The 20,526-nt window shown below is 41.5% G+C and overlaps 1 protein-coding gene across 7 annotated transcripts in view; it reads right to left on the minus strand.

Moving 5' to 3' along the window:
* Nucleotides 1-20,526, minus strand: part of TRIM24 (tripartite motif containing 24) — a 138,223-nt gene that overhangs the window by 115,139 nt on the left and 2,558 nt on the right. The window lies entirely within an intron of this gene.

The raw sequence follows: 20,526 nt of genomic DNA on the forward strand, positions 1-20,526 counted from the left end.
CCCTTTCTGAAGGAGTTTAGAAGAGTTTGTATGAGAACGAAGGCCCATGACTTCTTAGTGAGATGAAGTGCAATCAATCAGCTTTTCTGGCAACATCCACTATTTGTAGACGTGGTCAGCATCCAGAGAGGCAATAATGTGCACATTAAGATAAGCACGGTAGTGACGTCTGAAGTTTTTAATGACGCCCATGTCCATTGGCTACTTGACAGAGGTTATGTTTGGGGGCAAGAAATGTAACACGATGTGTGATAGTTCTGCATTAGCTGAATGAGCTTGGCAATCGTCAAATAAGAGGCACAGTTTGATCTTCTAGCCACAGCTCCCTGCTCCAGTTCTTAAGCCAACAGCAAACTTGTCATTCATGCATTGGCCGAATTTCAGTGGAACATAGGCATCTTTGACTGGACCTCAGGGAAACAATGAGGGCACTTGATCTTTCTGATCACCAGAAGAAGCCACTTCTCCATCCCATTCATGTTTACACCACAGAGCAATGTGATGAGGCCCATAGTTTTTTTCCCTCCTGCAAACCCTTCTTAGAATCATAGAATATCAGGGTTGGAAGGGACCTCAGGTGGTCATCTAGTCCAACCCCCTGTTCAAAGGAGGACCAATCCCCAACTAAATCATCCCAGCCAGGGCTTCATCAAGCCTGACCTTGAAAACCTCTAAGGAAGGAGATTCCACCACCTCCCCACGTAACCCATTCCAGTGCTTCACCACTCTCCTAGTGAAAAAGTTTTTCCTAATATCCAATCTAAACCTCCCCCACTGCAACTTGAGACCATTACTACTTGTTCTGTCCCTCCTGCAAACCCTTCTTAGAATCATAGAATATCAGGGTTGGAAGGGACCTCAGGTGGTCATCTAGTCCAACCCCCTGTTCAAAGGAGGACCAATCCCCAACTAAATCATCCCAGCCAGGGCTTCATCAAGCCTGACCTTGAAAACCTCTAAGGAAGGAGATTCCACCACCTCCCCACGTAACCCATTCCAGTGCTTCACCACTCTCCTAGTGAAAAAGTTTTTCCTAATATCCAATCTAAACCTCCCCCACTGCAACTTGAGACCATTACTACTTGTTCTGTCATCTGCTACCACTGAGAACAGTCTAGATCCATCCTCTTTGGAACCCCCTTTCACGTAGTTGAAAGCACCTATCAAATCCCCCCTCATTCTTCTCTTCTGCAGACTAAACAAGCCCAGTTCCCTCAGGCCCTCCTCTTAAGTCATGTGCTCCAGACCCCTAATCATTTTTGTTGCCCTCTGCTGGACTCTTTCCAGTTTTTCCACATCCTTCTTGTAGTGTGGGGCCCAAAACGGTACTCCGGATGAGGCCTCACCAATGCCGAATAGAGGGGAATGATCACGTCCCTCGTTCCGCTGGCAATGCCGCTACTTATACAGCCCAAAATGCCATTAGCCTTCATGGCAACAAGGGCACACTATTGACTCATAACCAACTTCTTGTCCACTGTAACCCATAGGTCCTTTTCTGCAGAACTGCTGCCTAGCCATTCAGTCCCTAGTCTGTAGCAGTGCATGGGATCTTCCATCCTAAATGCAGGATTCTGCACTTGTCCTTGTTGAACCTCATCAGATTTCTTTTGGCCCAATCCTCTAATTTGTCTAGGTCCCTCTGTATCCTATCCCTACCCTCCAGCGTATCTATCACTCCTCCCAGTTTAGTGTTATCTGCAAACTTGCTGAGGGTGCAGTTCACACCATCCTCCAGATCATTAATGAAGATATTGAGCAAAACCAGCCTCAGGACCGACCCTTGGGGCACTCCGCTTGATACCGACTGCCAACTAGACATGGAACCATTGATCACTACCCGTTGAGCCCGACGATCTAGCCAGCTTTCTATTCACCTTATAGTCCATTCATTCAGCCCATACTTCTTTAACTTGACAGCAAGAATACTGTGGGAGACCGTATCAAAAATTTTGCTAAAGTCAAGGAATAACATGTCCACTGCTTCCCCCTCATCTACAGAGCCAGTTATCTCATCATAGAAGGCAATTAGGTTAGTCAGGCACGACTTTCCCTTGGTGAATCCATGCTGACTGTTCCTGATCACTTTCCTCTCCTCTAAGTGCTTCAGAATTGATTCCTTGAGGACTTGCTCCATGATTTTTCCAGGGATTGAGGAGAGGCTGACCAGCCTGTCGTTCCCCAGATTCTCCTTCTTCCCTTTTTTAAAGATGAGCACTACATTAGCCTTTTTCCAGTCATCTGGGACCTCCCCCGATCGCCATGAGTTTTCAAAGATAATGGCCAATGACTCTGCAATCACATCCGCTAACTCCGTTAGCGCCCTCAGATGCAGCACATCCAGCCTCATGGACTTGTGCTCGTCCAGCTTTTCTAAATAGTCCTGAACCACTTCTTTCTCCACAGACGGCTGGTAACCTCCTCCCCATGCTGTGCTGCCCAGTGCAGCAGTCTGGGAGCAGACCTTGTTCATGAAGACAGAAGCAAAAAAAAGCATTGAGTACATTAGTTTTTTCCAATCCTCTGTCACTAGATTGCCTCCCCCATTCAGGAAGGGGCCCACATTTTCCTTGACCTTCTTCTTGTTGCTAACATACTTGTAGAAACTTTTCTTGTTACTCCTAACATGCCTTGCTAGCTGCAACTCCAAGTGTGATTTGGCCTTCCTGATTTCACTCCTGCATGCCTGAGCAATATTTATACTCCTCCCTGGTCATTTGTCCAATCGTCCATTTCTTGTAAGCTTCTTTTTTGTGTTTAAGATCAGCAAGGATTTGCCAAGCTGGTCGCCTGCCATATTTACTATTCTTTCTACATATTGGGATGGTTTGTTCCTACAACCTCAATAAGGATTCTTTAAAATACAGCCAGCTCTCCTGGACTCCATTCCCCCTCATGTTATTCTCACAGGGGATCCTGCCCATCAGTTTCCTGAGGGAGTCAAAGGCTGCTTTTCTGAAGTCCAGGGTCCATATTTTGTTGCTCTCCTTTCTTCCTTGTGTCAGGATCCTGAACTCAACCATCTCATGGTCACTTCCTCCCAGGTTCCCATCCACTTTTGCTTCCCCTACTAATTATTCCCTGTTTGTGAGCAGCAGGTCAAGAAGAGCCCTGTCCCCAGTTGGTTCCTCCAGCACTTGCACAAGGAAATTGTCCCCTACACTTTCCAAAAGCTTCCTGGATTGTCCGTGCACCGCTGTATTGCTCTCCCAGCAGATATCAGGGTGATTGAAGTCCCCCATGAGAACCAGGGCCTGTTATCTAGTAACTTCTGTTAGTTGCCAGAAGAAAGCCCCACCCACCTCATCCCCTGAGTCTGGTGGTCTATAGCAGACTCCCACCACAACATCACCCTTGTTGCTCACACTTCTAAACTTAATCCAGAGACTCTCAGGTTTTTCTACAGTTTCATACTGGAGCTCTGAGCAGTCATACTGCTCTCTTACATACAATGCACCTCCTCCACCTTTTCTGCCCTGCCTGTCCTTCCTGAACAGTTTATATCCATCCATGACAGTACTCCAGTCATGTGATTTACCCCACTAGGTCTCTGTTATTCCAATCACATCATAATTCCTTGACTGTGCCAGGACTTCCAATTCTCCCTGCTTGTTTCCCAGGCCAAGGCCTCTGTCAGGAAAACCCCAGTAGGATACACCAGTCTGGTCAGCCCTGAAGATGTCATGTGACTGGTACTGCTCTAGAATGGTGGGTAAGATGTCTGCCTGCAATTCAGTAGCTGCCATAAGGTCAGGGTCTTGTTTCTCACTGTGGTCCTTATGCTGAATCATGTTGCAATGGGCTTTCCAACAACTGAACCAGCCATCTGGAGAGTTAACGTCCTTCCCCTATTCTGCCGTCAGCTGCCTCGCTTTCTGTTTCAGCAGTAGCCCAAGAGTCCAGCATCTTATTCAAGCTTATGCTGAAACTATAGCCACAGAGCGTCACCAACACCTGCCTCCTTTCCCTTATGTTGGCACTTGTGGCCTCAGTTTATATAGTTCCTGTACTCCTGTAAAATGTTCTGGCTGTTCTTCTGAATGCACAAGACAAACTTTGAGATACCACACCCCTCACTTACTCTCACTTGCTTAGCACTGTTGGGATTCCCTCCAAGACCTTTCCACTCAGTTTAACCAGAACACATCCAGTTATGGACAAATACTTCATCCAATTCTCCGGGATCAAAAAAAAAAAAAACCCTCAGTTTGACTCCACCTCGTTATTCAGGTTATCATATTAGGCATGTAGCAGCTCTTTGCCAACATTGGCCACGCCCAGACACTGGGGATTTAGGTACAAAGTGATACCACAATTCCAATTTATTTCACATACCAGAAAAACTTTATATACATCTTTCCTAGCGATTAACATCTATACTGTGAGCAATCATCTGGAGATTGTGTAAGGTAAGCTTTTCAGGTGCAGGTGTTCCTGCCTACTTTATTTACTATAAACATTCACAATAATCAGTAGTTTCAGCAATTACTTATTCAGGCTTGTCTTAACTTGGGCCTGCTCACATCAGTTAAGTTAGCCCCACAAGAAGTGGGCTCACACAGGGTCTACAGGACCTGAACTTTATCAGCAAGAGATAGCACACGGTGAGAGCACTCAGCTGTGTATGCTCAGAGGCAGGAAACTGATTACACATAGAACCTCCCCTCTAAAAAAGTTGCTATTAAGCAACATGCCTGTTGCTAATATCTAAACCCCATTAACACGATGTTAATGGGAGAGGACTGGTTCCTGGCAATATGTTGCCATTAAGGAGAAGTTGTTATTATCAGGATTGCTATTAAGCAGAATCTACTGTAAACCATATAAACAAAGTGCCCTCTCCAAAAATCATTGAACACAGCATTTAAAAAGCAAAATACACTTCTATCTCACTTAATCTATACACCGAGTAATGAAAGCTTGGTATAATAGAGCATAATAAAATTACATTGCAACCTTTCAGCTCTTTACCTTAAAGGAGGAGTACAGGGCAGGGTATCCCTGACCCTGAGGCCCTGAAGATTTGCTTCAGTTTGCAGAGAAAGCCTCTCAGGAAGTTCCTAGTGTCCTGAAAGTCTCTTCAACTCTGCCTCCCACCAACCAGTGAGACTCCCTTGCTCTCACAGATGCTGTGCAAAATACAGCAAGCAGTTACGATTCAGTAACCTTCAGCCTTGTCATAAGATGCCATCTACCCTTCAAATGCACACTCCACTGTCATTCTTCAGCTACTCATTCTTCAGCTGAACAGGCCTTTTCTCCTATCCAAGTGTCCAGTAAAAGGTTTCATAAGCTAGGGAAGCAAAAGTAAGCTGGGAATCCCAGCATGATGGGGAGAATCACACCAGCACTAATATCCACAGTGGTCTGGGCAGCAAATTTTCCATTTGTCATTAAAGAAAAGAGGAGTGAGTTCTTAAAGATCTTAGCATCATGGACCTTTCCAGATCACCCAGGATTAATACTCGTGCTAGTCAGGCCTTAGAGCACCAGGGAGAAGTACCCCTTTTTGTTGATGGACTTTGAAGCCTTGTGCGGATTGGGGGGGGGGGGGGGGGGGGGGGGGAGAAGAGAAGGGCAGAGGAGGAGCGCAAAACAATAGGGACTTGGGCTCCATCAACTGCCGTAATACAATTAGGAAATTCTAGCTCCGTAAAATCCATCAATAGCCTCCTGGACATTGCCAGCCTTATGATTTGTATCATCAGCATCTTAAAGCAGCACAAACCTGCACGACAACAGCCCTGACCACTGATCTACCAATACCCAAAATGACTAGCTGCTGACCGGCAGTAATCAGTAGTGGTTAACTTCCCGATGGAGATGGCCACACACTTCTCCACACCATGGGGAACTCTCATGTTGGTGTGATGCTACTGCAGCTCCAAGGTGAGCTCCACACAGATCTCTAGCAAAGTAATGCAGAAATTATGCCTCCACTTCTGGTCATCCCAAGAATGCAACACTATCACTTCCTACCAGCCATTGGTTTCCCAAAAGCAGTAATGGTACTCAATAGAGTAACGCTACTCCAGGAAAACTTTTCCCAGTTAGCTGATTGATTTCTTCCTCCTCTGAAATCATCTCAGCAATACAGTGGCTGGCTTCCAAAGCCAAAGTCCCTTGGCTGTATGACTGCAAATACATGGGCAAAGCTTCTGTGTATTAGTCAGGGTGGATAAAAATCAATGATTTAAAAAAAATAAAAATAAAAAACCCAGATTTTTTTGATAATTTTTTTCTTCAAAAAGCTTTTTATCTAAAGATTGTTTCTTAATTAAAACTTTCTCACTCAAAGATATCTCATCATGAAATAGGGATTATAAATTCTAGTTCTATAGTATGAGACAATATATTCCTGTAATGTTTAAGAAAAGTTTTGTAAATTAGTTCCAATAGTTCATGGATTAGGGACCCATTCTATGGGGTTCCAGGGGCTTCTGTATAGATTATTTAGATTCATCTATCTACCCAATGGGACTCAGTGCTCAGTCTAGAAGATACCATCAGAGATACTTAGTTTTGCAGTTCTCAAACTGTGGATTTGGCTCCCCACAGATAACATGCTTGTTAACAGCAAAAGCATTTTTAAATAAATAAATAAATATATAGAGGTGAGAAATAACAGACCTCAACCCTACTGTCCCACTGAAAATTTGTGTACACACAGGGTCAATCCCTTACCTCTCTCTCGAAGTGCAAAGTTTCAAAAAGTTCAATGAATAGAAGATTGTTGTGGGTGGAATAGATCTGGACAAGGAGAAGAAGTCTGGAGATAAATGTGAGAAGGGAGGGACAGGCAGTAGAAACAAAAGTGAAACTGTTTGAGCAGCATATTCCAGAAGCCTTGAGGTCTTTTTGAGTGTAGCCTTCATTGATTTGAGATCTACCATACCATTTTGTCACTAGAGGAGAAAACCTATAATGGCAGCAGGCCATAAAAGAGACCCAGTTTTGGAATATTTTAATGAAGTTCCTCTACCTGTGGGTAAGACAGGCATGCGTGCAAAATGCAAACAGTGCAACAAAGAAATGCAAGGCCTGATTGCCCGAATGAAACAAAATCATGAGAAGTGTTCCTTCTCAGGAGGAAGCTGCGATAAGAACCAGCAGATTACAAAAAGGGGATACATCAGGAAATGCACACACAGCAGAATACTTACAAGAAGTAGCAGTAAAAGTTTTAACAAACTGTGAAAAAAAAACTGAAATGTCTAGTACGCAGCTTGGTCACAGACAATGCTGCAAATGTATCTAAGATGAGAAGAAATTATTTAAAAGACAGTCCCAAGCTAACAACATGCACTTGCAGTGCTCATTTGATGCACCTCCTAGCCAAAGACTTCAGTGTTCCAGAAATAAAGGCTAATGTTGTTGAAATTGCAAAATACTTTTGCAAAATAATTGCAAAAGTATGTTGTTAGCTTGGGACTGTCTTTTAAATAATTTCTTCTCATCTTAGATACATTTGCAGCATTGTCTGCAGCTGCTCTGAAAAAAGTGGGAGGAACCAAGCTAACTCTCCCACAAGATGTGCGAAGGAATTCAGCAGTGGCCTGTTTTGAGCACTATATCAAGAACTGGCTTAATCTGATAACAGTTTGTGAACAAAATGGTGAAATAAATAGATGGCAGTGTCACAGCCAAAGTTCTCAACATTGGGCTTAAGAGAAATGTTGAACACATGCTGAGTACCCCGAAGCCTATTGCTGTAGCCTCGAACAAAATGCAGGGAAATAGCTGTTTTATTGCCGACACTGTTGAAATCTGGAAGGAACTGAGTGAGATCTTAAAAAAGAGAAACATGCAATGACAGAGTTAAATTACAAGCATTTAAAAAAAAAATGAATGGGACAAGCATTATCTCCAGCTTATTTTCTTGCAAATATTCTCAATACTCAGTACCAGGGTTAAACCATAAATGCTGAAGAAGAGGAGTTGGCTATGACATGGACATCCAGAAATCATCCCTCCATAATGCCAACTATAATAAACTTGAGAGCTAAATAATAAAATTCAAGAAATATGTTTGCTGATGGTGTTTTAAAGAAAGTCCCACCAGTGAACTGAGTTAAATTACAAGCATTAAAAAAAATGAATGGGACAAGCACTAAATATTCTCAACATTCGGTACTAGGTCAAACCTTGACTGCTGAAGAAGAGGAGTTGGCTATGACATGGACATTCAGCAATCATCCCTCCATAATGCCAACTATAATAAACTTCAGAGCTAAGGGTGAACCATTCAAGAAATATGTTTGCTGATGATGTTTTAAAGAAAGTCACACCAGTGAACTGGTGGAAGTCACTTATGCACTTGGATTCAGAGACTGTTGAAGTGAGAATCTCACTTTTAACAGCAGTAGCTTCTCCTGCCGGTGAAGAAAGAATATTTTCTCCCTTTGGACTAATGCATTCCAAATTGAGAAATTGTTTGGGACCTGAAAAAGCAGGAAAGCTTGTTTTTCCTTTTCCAGATTATGAACAAACAGGAAAATGAAGGTGAAGACGACTGAGTTAGCTGCAGAAACCAATATGTTAAGTTTCTCATGTTGACCTGGCTGACATAATCAATTTAATTTTTGTTGTTGTTTTTTTAAATTTCATTTAACTATTTTAATTAAAAACAATTTGAACAAAAACAAACCTCATTTTAAAAAAACTTGAATGGTCAACTAAATTCAAAAATTCATATGCTTGTTTTGTTAAAATATTATATGCTTGCTGTTGAAGAAAAAAAATCCAGAATACGGAACTTTGTTGTTTTAGTTAAATAAAACAATTTAAATGTCTGCCTGGTGATGTTCTCCTCCTAATACAGCATGGCAAGAAAATTCTGGAAATATTAATGATTAACCTGTTGAATTGGAGATATTTATTAAGTCATTGGGAGGTGAACTATCTGCTTCAATTACCTTTGGTAAATGAAATAACCAAATCATTCATTTTCTGATATAGCTGTAAAACTAATCTGAAAAGTTTTCAAAATAAATCACTTTAAAAATGTATAGTGCGTACCTTCTAAAAATGAAACCTACATCTATCTCTGAGTTGTGATGAATATGTATTAAAATTATAACAACCAACACGAATGCACTTTTGTGTAGAAATTCATGATTAAATCAAGGCTTCCTGACCAACAATTTAAATGATTCAACTAAGACATACAACAATGTGCCCTGCATTCCAGCGCACCAAAGTTTGAAAGTGGTGCTAACTTACAAAAGACATCTAGAATGAAAGGAGAGGAATCATGGGAATTTGTTACTGTGACCCCAAATCCCAGAATTCCAACAGCTTCTGGTCGATATCCCACAATATGCCATCAGAAAAATCCCAGAATGTACAGAACTCAGCAGCAGGACAGAGCACCTGTCTGGAATGCTGAATGCTTAGACAGAAAAAAAAAATTATTGCCATGTATATGCACTGATTTGGAGGCAAGTAAGTAAAAGCCAGCCATGTGGATGAAATTATTGCAGGATAGTTATTCCACAAGTTAGCACACACAAATCTAAATCTACAGAAAACCTGTGTAGACAAGGCATTAGCAATAAACAAGTATTTTATGACACTTTCAATGGGTCATTTTGAAGACTTCTACTTCATGTTGGCTTTTCAACATTAAACTGATATAGCAGATACTTAGCAAATATAATTATCGAAGGTATGTCCAATTAATCAACATTTCGCATTTAAAAGAAAAATATGCTGATGATAGGATAGCAAACTGTGACTACATAGTGCCACCTATCAATATAACTTCCTCTGACATTAAATATTTCAGGGGAATCTCTGCCCAAATATTTATTAAAAATCATTGAAATTAAATACAAAAAAAATTAAGCAGTACATGTTTACTGCCACGTTTTAAAGAAAGTTAAACCAGTATATTGATTTGAGCCTCTTCTGTGGGTGTAGGGAATATTTCTTTCATTTCAGTTTATTTGACTAGTTCAGTTCAATGACAAGTTCATTTGAAGTTAAGAAACCAACTGGGGCTTTGAAAAAAAACAGGAAAAAAGTTGTTTTCCTCTTCCAAACTATGAATAAAAACTAGATGTAAGAGGATGAGCTCTGCTAGTTCTAAAGTCTTGAAAGACACGGTGACAGAAACAAAATCAGTTCAATATCTAACTACAAAAAAATAATTCCTTTGTTCAATAAATCCGTTTTTTAAATGCAAAACATTATTTTGATAAATATCTCTTTGTCTTCTGCATCCAGCACATTTAAGATAGCTTTATTCAATAAAAAGTTAAAGTGATATTTTTGTGCATTTAATTTAATTTGAATTTTCATTAAAATGGAGCTGGACAAAAAAAAAAACAACCAGTCTAGTAAATAAGAAATGCATCGTTCATTTTCGAAGATAAAAATGTAAATTAAGCTATATAATTGCTTATATACATGTGTATAGATATCAAACAACTTCCTGATTAGCAAAAAGAAGCACCAAATTTAATGTAAAGGCTATATTCAGTTGCAAATCAACATGTCCTAGTGATTACCAAACATCGAGAACCTACCTTTTAATTATTTTCCTATAGAAAAGTACAAATACAAAACACGATTAAAATTGATTATTTAAATCAATCCACCCTGGTGCATGTCTCAAGGGAAACAATATTGCAAAGTGATTGGCCTGCCTCTGTGACCAATGAAATGGTGATAGTGACACCACCACAGCCAGTAGTCTACCAGAAAAATCAGGCCACAGGAGGGAAAAAAAATACCATCCTCTCATTGAAGGATCCTAAAGCATTTAATATAAAGGCCTACAATACCCATACAAGATAAGTAATTAAGAGCTAAAAATCTGACAAGTCAGAATTTTGCCTTTTTTCTTCAAATATTACAGAAGTCTCTCTCGCCTTTTTAAATCTGAAGTTATTCACAACTTTCTTCCTCTGCAAAACATTTGTACAATTCAGTTGAACACTGCCCAACTAACCAATGCAATGTAAGTTTCAAATAGCATATTTGATTGAAATATTTGCCGGTCATAGTGTGTTGGTTAGTTATATAAAGACATCCTACCAGGGAAAAGCAAAAATACAGTATAGTCCACGTACCAACCTCTCAGTTCCCAGCAAAAAGTTGCCATTATCCAGCAGCTGACATTAAGCAATAAGGCGCTATTTTTGAGGCCATGCATACCTGAATGGGTGTGGAAGAACAATCCACTGAAACTGTAGAAGCTTAGCTACTATATAAGTTCCACTTCGCTACAATATAAAAAAAATGTAAAGAGTATAAACAAAGGTGTCATAAGTGTTACACTGCAAGAAGCAGAGCAAATTTAAATCTTGGTATATACTGTGTAGTACTTATGTGAGACATGGGGGTGAAGCAGCACACAATTTTATGAACAAATCAAATAGTTAAATTTAAAATAAAAACAAAAAATAATTAAAATATGTCCAATGTTGCCTGCTTTTTATGATCTGCGACCTCTAGCTGTAAATCCTTCTCAATTTTGCATGCAGCCTTGTAGTCACTGTCAACGTCACAATACTGGAATATCCTGCGGAAAATGTCCACTGCACATATTTGTTCTGGAAGCAAAGTTTGTTATGTGACACATTACTCTCTTGTGGCTTTTCAGCCTCTGGGTGCTAAACAGACACAAGAAGTTTGGCATCTGTGAGTCACCTCCTGTCTCCAGGTGACTGTCAAGCTCAATAATGGCTTCAAATTCCTCTGCTGTTAGATTACTGGGACAACACATTGTCCACAAGGCCAGTATTTTCTGTGGATGATTCAAACCCTCTCTTTCTGAAGCAGTTGTAAACAGTCTTGGGAAGAACAGCATCCATGACTCCTTAGCGAGATGTGCTGCATCAATTAAAGGATATTTTGTTTTGTTTTGCAAAATCCACCACTTGTAGGTGTGGGTCAGCATCAAGAGAGGCAATGATACACACATTCAGATGAGTCTGATAGACACTTCTGAAGTTCTTTATTACACACCATGTCCATCAACTGCATGCCTGATGTCGTGTTGGGAGGCAAAAATTTTAAACACAATGTGTGACAGCTGTAACTAGTGACCAGGATAGCTGTTAATCAACAGGCACATGTGACTATTTGTAGGTGCAGCTCCCTGTTCAAAAAGTCTTCAACCACTCTTCAAATAAACTAGTCCTCCAGGCATTGATAGAGTTTCTGTAGCTATGGGCAGTTCTGAATGATCTTAAAGGAAACAAAATTGGTGCTTGCTCTTTCCAGTCCCCATATGAAGCAGTTTTCTCTGTCCCAGCCATGTATGCACAACATAGCAATGTAATGAGGCCCATGGCTTTTTTCCCCCCGTCCTGCAAACTCTTTCTTCACCAAACCAAGGCCTCTGTCTAGAAAGCCAGGCAGAAGAGAGCAGACTTAGCAATGAAGAAGTCACATGGCTGGAACCGGACTAGAAAGCTGGCCAGGGTGTCCACCCTCCAAATCAGAGCTGCTGGAAGGTGAGTGTCTTGTTTCCTGCCATGCTCCTTACACTGAAGAACATGGGGTTGGCCTTTCCAGCAACTAAGCCAGCCATCAGAAGGGTTGAACTCCTTTCCCTGAGCTGCTGCCAGGTGAGCGGCTTTCTGTTTCAATATCAGCATGGAAAAAATCCAAGTACTTTGGCCACAGGTATATGCTGAAACCAGAGCCGCAAGACTTCACTAATGTCACTAACGTCCACCTCCTTGCCATTGTGTTGCTACTTGAAGCCTTGGTTTGTGCTGCTCTCATGCTCCTATTAAAATATCACTGCTATTCTTAACAATGCACAAAACAGATTTCAAGACACCAAGCTTTTCAGCTACCCACTCATGCGTAGAACTGGGCTCACGTAGGGCCTCCCGAACCTTAGCTCGGTCAGTGAGAGAGGTCCACCTGTTGGAAGCCATGACATTGCAGCAGAAGTGCTCTGCTGCCCAGGTTGAGAGCCAGAAAATCGATTACAGGTAGGACCTCTCTTCTAAAAAGTTAAGAAGTGGTATTCCTGTTGCCAATATCTAAATCCCATTAATATCAAAGTCAATGGGATGGGATCAGTTCCTGGCAAATTGTTGCTATTAAGGGGAAGTTGTTAAAATTGTGATTGCTATTAAGCAGAATCCACCGTAAAATGTTATTTGATTAAATCACACAGCATAAATGGCAAATTTTAAAATCAAGTGTACTATTAGAATTGAGCTTTCATAGTATTTACCATCATGAAGTCTGAGTGTTCAGTTATGCATCAGAGGTTGTTCATACAATTAAGTCAAAATTCACTTCTGACAGATTAAATATTTCAGGATTTCCCCAACCCTATAAGGGGCTCAGCTACAGTAAGCAATACCAACTTTATAGATGTACCATAATTGGGCAATTCCACCCATGTTACACGGAAATGCCATCCACAGCAGGTAGATGCAAACTCCTGTATCCCTTTGGCTTTGAAAGAATGTTTCTAGTGTCCAAACACTGCACTAAACACCATGGCCTTGTTTTCACTGGAGAGGTGGAGAGGGGAAGGTGTGTTCTTAACTCAAGTTAGCTAATTTAAGGTAAAATTCTAATGAGGAATAGGTAATTTGTAATCTTCACATAAATTAACTTGTGTTAAGACTACCAATGGTCTTGTCTTCAATCTTCACTAGGATTTTATCTCAAGTTAGTTAATTCACCTCTCCCTCTCTCATCCCCCGAGAAGACAAGGCCCATAAGGTAAGATATATTTCCTTAGTCTATGGCGTAAAGAAGCATCACTACCAAGAGTGTAAAAACAAACCTGAAACTCATGACCAGACACCCCTCCAGTTAATTGCATCTCTTACCTGAACAGATACAATGGTGTATGCTTTTCTTTTAATTTTAAAAACAGTCTCGTCAATTATCCTGAGCTGCAAAGCTTTCTATATTTCTTTAACATTACTAATTGGTTAATAGGCACATTCTTAATTCTGAAACAATACAAATTAAGGTTCTACAAAGTTGGCTTCTCATGCCATAGGAGACAAGGCCTCCACACAAGGTGTAGGGTATCTAAAACTTGTAGGACAGAGACACCCCCCCCCCTTCTCACCCACGCCAAAATATTTAGTGTCAGATTAAGCTATGACTTGGTTACATGTGTCTAGTCCGACTTCCTGTGTAACACAGGCCATAGAAATTCCCCCAAAATAATTCCTAGAGGATATTAATGCATACTACCTTTCAATTTCATTTAACTTTCTTTTGTTTTTATACCGATGCTATGCAAACAACCGATGCTGATTATGACTAAGGCTACGTTTTAGTCACGGGTATTTTCAGTAAAAGTAATGGATGAGTCACGGGCTATAAACAAAAATTTAAGGTCCGTGACCTGTCTATAACTTTTACTGTATACCCTTAACTAAAACTTGGAGGGGGGGGGGGGGACGCGCACAGGTGATCTTGGGGGGATCCAGGGTGCTGCAGGGGTGGCCCGGGACTCCTGCTGGTGCAGGGGGAGTGCCTAAGCCGCAGTGCACGGGCCAGGGAACCCTGCTGGGGGGAGGGAGGGCAGGCCATGGCGCGCGGCCTAAGATCCAGAACCCCACAGGTGCTGGGGGGGTTGGTGAGGCTCGCAGGCTCCCTACCTGGCTCAGTGTCCCTGCAGCTTCTAGGGGGAGGGGTGGCCAGGGGGGCTCTGCATGCTGCTCCCGCCACAAGCACCTGCTCCGCAGGCACAGTTCCCATTGGCCGGGAACTGCAACCAATAGGAGCTGCGGGGACAGAGCCTGCTGGCAGGGGCGGCGCACGGAGCATCTCTGGCTCCTGCACCTAGGAGCTGCAGGGACATGCCAGTGGGAGGCAGGGACTCCCCCCCGCCCCCTCCAGGTAAGCACCCCCCACACCCCAACCCCCTCCCACAGCCAAACTGCCCCAAGGGCTGCCTGGCTCAGGCTGGCCCTGAGCCAGCACCTGCCACTGCAGAAGTCACAGAATCCATGACTTCTGTGACAGACACGCAGCCTTAATTATGACATCTTTGAGGTCTCAGATTTCCCACACCAACCTCCTATAGCATCAATACAGGACGCAATAAAGGTTGTTTGGGTGTCATTTCCATACCTAAAAGTGTTTGATTTCCTTTAATCAAACACTAAATCTGAATTCCCTCAGTTTCCAATGCTGGTGGGATAATTCGCCCTGTACTTGTTTTTACCTTAAAGTTACTGATTAAAATATTCCCAGACAAAGTACTTATTTAAAATTTCATACATTAACACTGAATAAGAAACTTGGAAGAATGCTACCATATGATACCTCTATTTAGTTGAAGATATGTAATAATTTGTTTGTTTCTTTTCATTTTAAGGCCAGAAGCAATTTAAAGCAGCTGGAGCATACTGGTCACTTAAACCCAGGTTCACAGCTGTTTCACGTTATGAAATGCAAGGCAGCTGAAGCATACTAGTGAATCTAAGTCTTAATTTGCTAGCATACAGCCATCAAACTTTTAGGAACAGAGAAAACGGGGTCAACTGACACAGAGAAGAGCCAAGTAGTTGAAGACAAGACAGAACACAAAAAGTCACTGTGACAGTCTGTAACCTTACGTTCACCCCTTTTACAAGACTATGATACATTTTGTAAAAAGTATGCTTGGTGAAAAGTATGGTTGATCATCGAAAACTCAATTGTTGATCATTATTGTCTTGTGTGTGGCAACATTGTATTTAAAAAGCACCTCTCACTGACATAGCGCTGTCCACAATGGCACTTTTATCGGTGAAACTAATGTCAGTCAGGGGACTGTTTTTTTTCCACACCCAGGACCAACAAAAGTGCTTGTGTAGACAAAGCCTGATACATAGTCCAAGTTTGCAAAAACAGCCACAAACCAGTTCTTCAGAAAGAAAAGGGCAAACTGACAGCTCAGCCAGGTGTCAACAAGATCAAATGGACTATCACCTGGTCAAATGGCCATTCTTTGGCAAGAAAAAAGGTGTGAGCGAGAAATTTACGTCTTGGCAAAGAAACAGCTGCAGGTTCTCATCTCCACAGACTTTGTCTCCTGAACCTCAGCTGGAGATGATTTTCAAAGAAAAAAAAAAGAACTATAAGAAAGGGGAACAGACACCCCAAAATATTCCTCCCTTTCTCTCTGCCCATGGCATCAACACCTGAAGGATAAGGAAATTAACACTGAACTGGGGGAGGGGGACCTAGCTGAAAGGATGCACCCAGTAAGACTGCTGAAGCACGTGGCAAGAGAAACCTTTGTTTTGAATTCACTCTAGCTTGTTAAGCTAGGTGTTAGCTACATTTTACCTTTTATTGCTTTGTAACCAATTCTGACTTTTATGCCTCATAACTACAGAAAAATTTTATTTGTTTTATTGTTTTATCTAAACCAGTGTGTGTTCGGGAAACTTTATTTGGGATAACAGGATTTGTGCATATCATTTTCTATTAATGAAATTACAGATTTTATATGACCTTGTATTGTTCAGGAGGGTGCTGATAGTACAAGACACACACTTCTGGGGGGGGGGAAGTCTGGGAATGGGAACTTGCTAGTGTTGCCCTGCAGTGTAGTTCCTGAGTGGATGGCTATAAACACTCATACAATATATCTGGGAGTGATTTACATGCTGGAGGCGGTGTGGGAGCAGACCATGAGTGGTTGCTCTTACAATGAAGCAATGTAAAGGGCACCCCAGGTTGGAGAATTGAGGGGACACAGCTATCCATCAGTCCAGATTGTACCCTGTGTAATGACACAGTCATACATACATTGCCCTCTTCAGGAAACAGTCTTGCAGTATTATACCTTGCACTGTAAGCCTGCTTCTAGGGTATGCATTCAAACCCAGCCATATTTATGCCATACTTGTTTATAATTGATAGAAAACTCCACAAGTTCCTCTGTATTACCAGAGACCTTTTTACCTAGCTCCATACAAGGTTTGCAAGACACAGAGGCATCTGTAAACCAAACAGACCCAATATAGATTACCAGGTATGGAATTACAGATGGTTGATTGAAAACTTGATAAACCTCAACAGAACATAAGTCTTATTTTCTGACAGACCCTACACAAAGAACAGAAGTTACAATAATTTGACTAGTAAGTTTCCACAGTAAAACTTAACATGAAGAGAAAGCATTTGAAAATCTGATATACCATGATTGCTTCTAGCTACTTTCTTATACTTGCTGTACAACACACCTTATTCAATCACACTTGCAGTTAGAACAATAAAGCAGTTTACATTTTTGCTTAATACATCCATTCGCCAGAGCCATGACTCCTAGTCATGGTTGGAAGTGTCATTGGACAGGCCAGGGTAATACTTATGCTAAAGTAGCTGGCTTCTGCCTAGTCTTTGGTTACTAATATGTCCTTATGTGGACTTGCTTAATGATGCTTATAGCTGTTGTACAGGACAAAGGTGATTTTTTAAAAAATTTTGTTTTGTTTTGTTTTTTAAACAGAATGTACTGAGCTGAAGGACATTACATAGATAAGAGGAAGTTATCAGTACAATGAACACACAAAATGTACTGCCAAGAAGTCCCTACACTGGTAAGAGGTGAAAGGCCTGGCCAGCATGCATGATTAGTGGTAATAAGAAAAGAAACATGACAGAGAAATAGCATGGGCAGAAAAATGTCTGTAAACTGAAGCTTTCACATGGTATTGTATTTGCTATGTAAAACAATGCTTAATGTTGACTGGATGGTCATATAATCTGGAATGGTATAGATGTTCGAATGTAAAGGGAAATTTCTTGTGACCCATCTATGCCCCAGGAGAAGGTAACGGATCAATTTATTTTTCTGTGTAGCTGTCATTCATTGCTTTTATAGTAATTGCAACTGCAAAGCCATGTTTTTGGTTCAAACAAAGGTCTGAATTAATAAACCTGAGTGTCTTGACCCCAAGCGTGTGGTAAAACTCACCCAACATTAGTACAGTTTAATTCCATATATGTGGTATAACCACCACTGCAGCACCAGCATTACATATAACTAGCTTCATAAGCAGTAGTTTTCAACTTCATCCTAGGTGTAGGCATAATGCATTAAGTGACTCTGGTTCAGTTTGGTCAAGAGTTCTCATGTCACAATGGACCTGAACTATAATGCGGTAAGTGTTGAAAGGAGATACATTGTATTCTCAATAAGGTAAGCAGGGATTCAACTTCTTTGTGAAGTGGGTGTGATGAGTCATCCCTGAGGCCAGTGAGTGTTCTGAGGTAATTACCTGCAAGTCCTCTGATAGGCCCATGCTAATGAATCAGGGCCCAGACAATCCACAAGCAAGAGCCTAACTTTAGGAGACCCCAAAACAAGGTATATAGGCTCCTTAGGAAACAAGCCACTTCAGCCTGCACAAGACTGCTACCTTGTGTGACAGGATCCCCAGGGTACAACCTGGAACTGGGGTACTGTTGTGCCCCCTTAACTCTCCAGTATGAGCTATCTCTCACAATACTTTACTAGCAGCAAACCCCTCCAGGTACTGTGATCACTCAGCACAACAGCATGTGGAGCCCACCAGATAAGATTGCCAGACACTCACAAATAACACCAGCCAACTTCCCCCAGCTTTCCAACCTTGCACCCCAGAGCTGTACCATCTTGCCCTGGTCCGAAGCCTAACCAGTGTAAGTTTATTATCTAGTCCGCCCCCCCTCAATGTGGAGAGGACATACACAAGCCTTTGTAAACCGAGCTGAGATTTCCCAAGCACTTCAGCCAAAACACACTGTTTTAGGTAAATATAAAACAGATTTATTAACTACAGAAAGATAAATTTTAAGTTATTATAAGTGGCTGGCATAAAAGGTCAGAGACAGTTACCAAGAAAATCAGTCTAAATCTTAAACCTTATTAGATCAAGCAGTTCTCACCCCACTAGAAGTTACGATACTTAATACAAAGGCTTCTCTCTCTATCCTGGGGCCAGTCTCCTCTGTTGAAGTCGGTCTTTTCAACATTCTTGTTGCTTCAAGCATAGGTGGGGGAGGAGAAAGGCCAAGGCACGATGCCACTGTCCCTTATTTTATATCCTCAGTCCACGTGCTTGGAAAATACTAGCCCAGACATGTCCTGGTGGGCTTTGATGAGTCACAGGGTTGAGCAATCTCCCTGGTATGGTCTTGTGCAACTGAGTCCTAGAGTTGAGCAGTCCCCATTGTGTGGTGCTTGCGCAATTGTCATTGAATTGTAAATCCCTTGATTACAACTCCCCCGATGATTAATGGTCACCGAACACCCTCATAGGAGTGGTTTGCCTTCTTTGTCTGTCACTAGCAAACTTATAACACATTTCAATAATATATAGCAAAATCTCATAACTTAATACATACTAATGATATACTTTTTTTCCCATAACAATGGGTTTCAGCAGATCATGACTCTTCATATGACATCTTACATGGCATGCTTTGTATGAAATATATCATAATTACATGACAGGTGTGAATATGGGGGTTCCAAGGTGCTGTTTTGATGTACAGAGTGCCACACTTTGCCAGGATTCCCAGCTGCCTGGTAGTTCTGACAGACTGCTCCTCAGACTGTGCCTGTTCCTGCCCCAGCCTGTGCTGGCATCCCGGCTAGCCTTACAGTGGAGGGAAAAAAGCAACCTTAACCAAATCTTTAAACTACAGTTGCAGCCATCACTTCCACAATCATAAAAAAAAGGTAAAAGACAGAAGTGTTCAATCTACGCTTTCCATTTTTTTTCATTTTATGTACTTCTACTATACGTCCCTCTTGTTCAAGTAATCTCTGAACAGTCCCAATCTTTTCACTCTTTCCCTACATCTTATCTGTCTCCTGACTATGGACCTCTTCTATATTTAACTTGTCAGTTTGGATTCACGTTTCATTGGGGCTGTGTTTGCTCATGACCTCAAAACTCAAGAGAATACACCAACAAAAGATGATTATATGACCTAACCCCACTGTCATGGTTACAGGGCTGGCTGTAACCCTATCCCCTTTCTAGTCTCTGAATGCACCACCTCATGTGTCAGGCCACATGCCTTTACCTCTCCTGGGTGGAGCTCTGCAATCCTTCCACCCCTAGAGCAGGCCCTGGGCTAGAACAACCTATATATCAACAATGCTTACCCAATAAGTTTGACTGGGTTCAGCCCATGCAAAGTCTAATGCCTTTAGCGTATGTAGTGACCAAACCATCTTCTTAAAACCAAAATGTTTATTTCACAGTAGAAACAAAACTTCCAGAGAAAAATTTTTAAAACAAGTCTACATGCAAGTCTATCTTACCTAATGGCTCACCATCCTCTTATGGATTCAAATAATACAAGATGTCAGGTAATCATTCATGAGAAAGAAAACACATTGACCCACAGAGCTCTTTTCACCATATCTGGTTTATCTAATTGATAAGCTAAAGACACATGTAACCAAGTCATTGACAGAAAACATCTGTAAGGAGTAGCTCCTGATAATGAGCTATTGGGAGAGGAGTTTAACTTATCACAGAGAACATCTGCCCTTCAGTGACAAGCAGTCCCTTTCTTGTGGTTCCATCTAGTTTT

The sequence above is a fragment of the Chrysemys picta genome, chromosome 1, assembly GCF_011386835.1.
Source record: "Chrysemys picta bellii isolate R12L10 chromosome 1, ASM1138683v2, whole genome shotgun sequence".
Lineage (NCBI taxonomy): Eukaryota > Metazoa > Chordata > Testudines > Emydidae > Chrysemys > Chrysemys picta.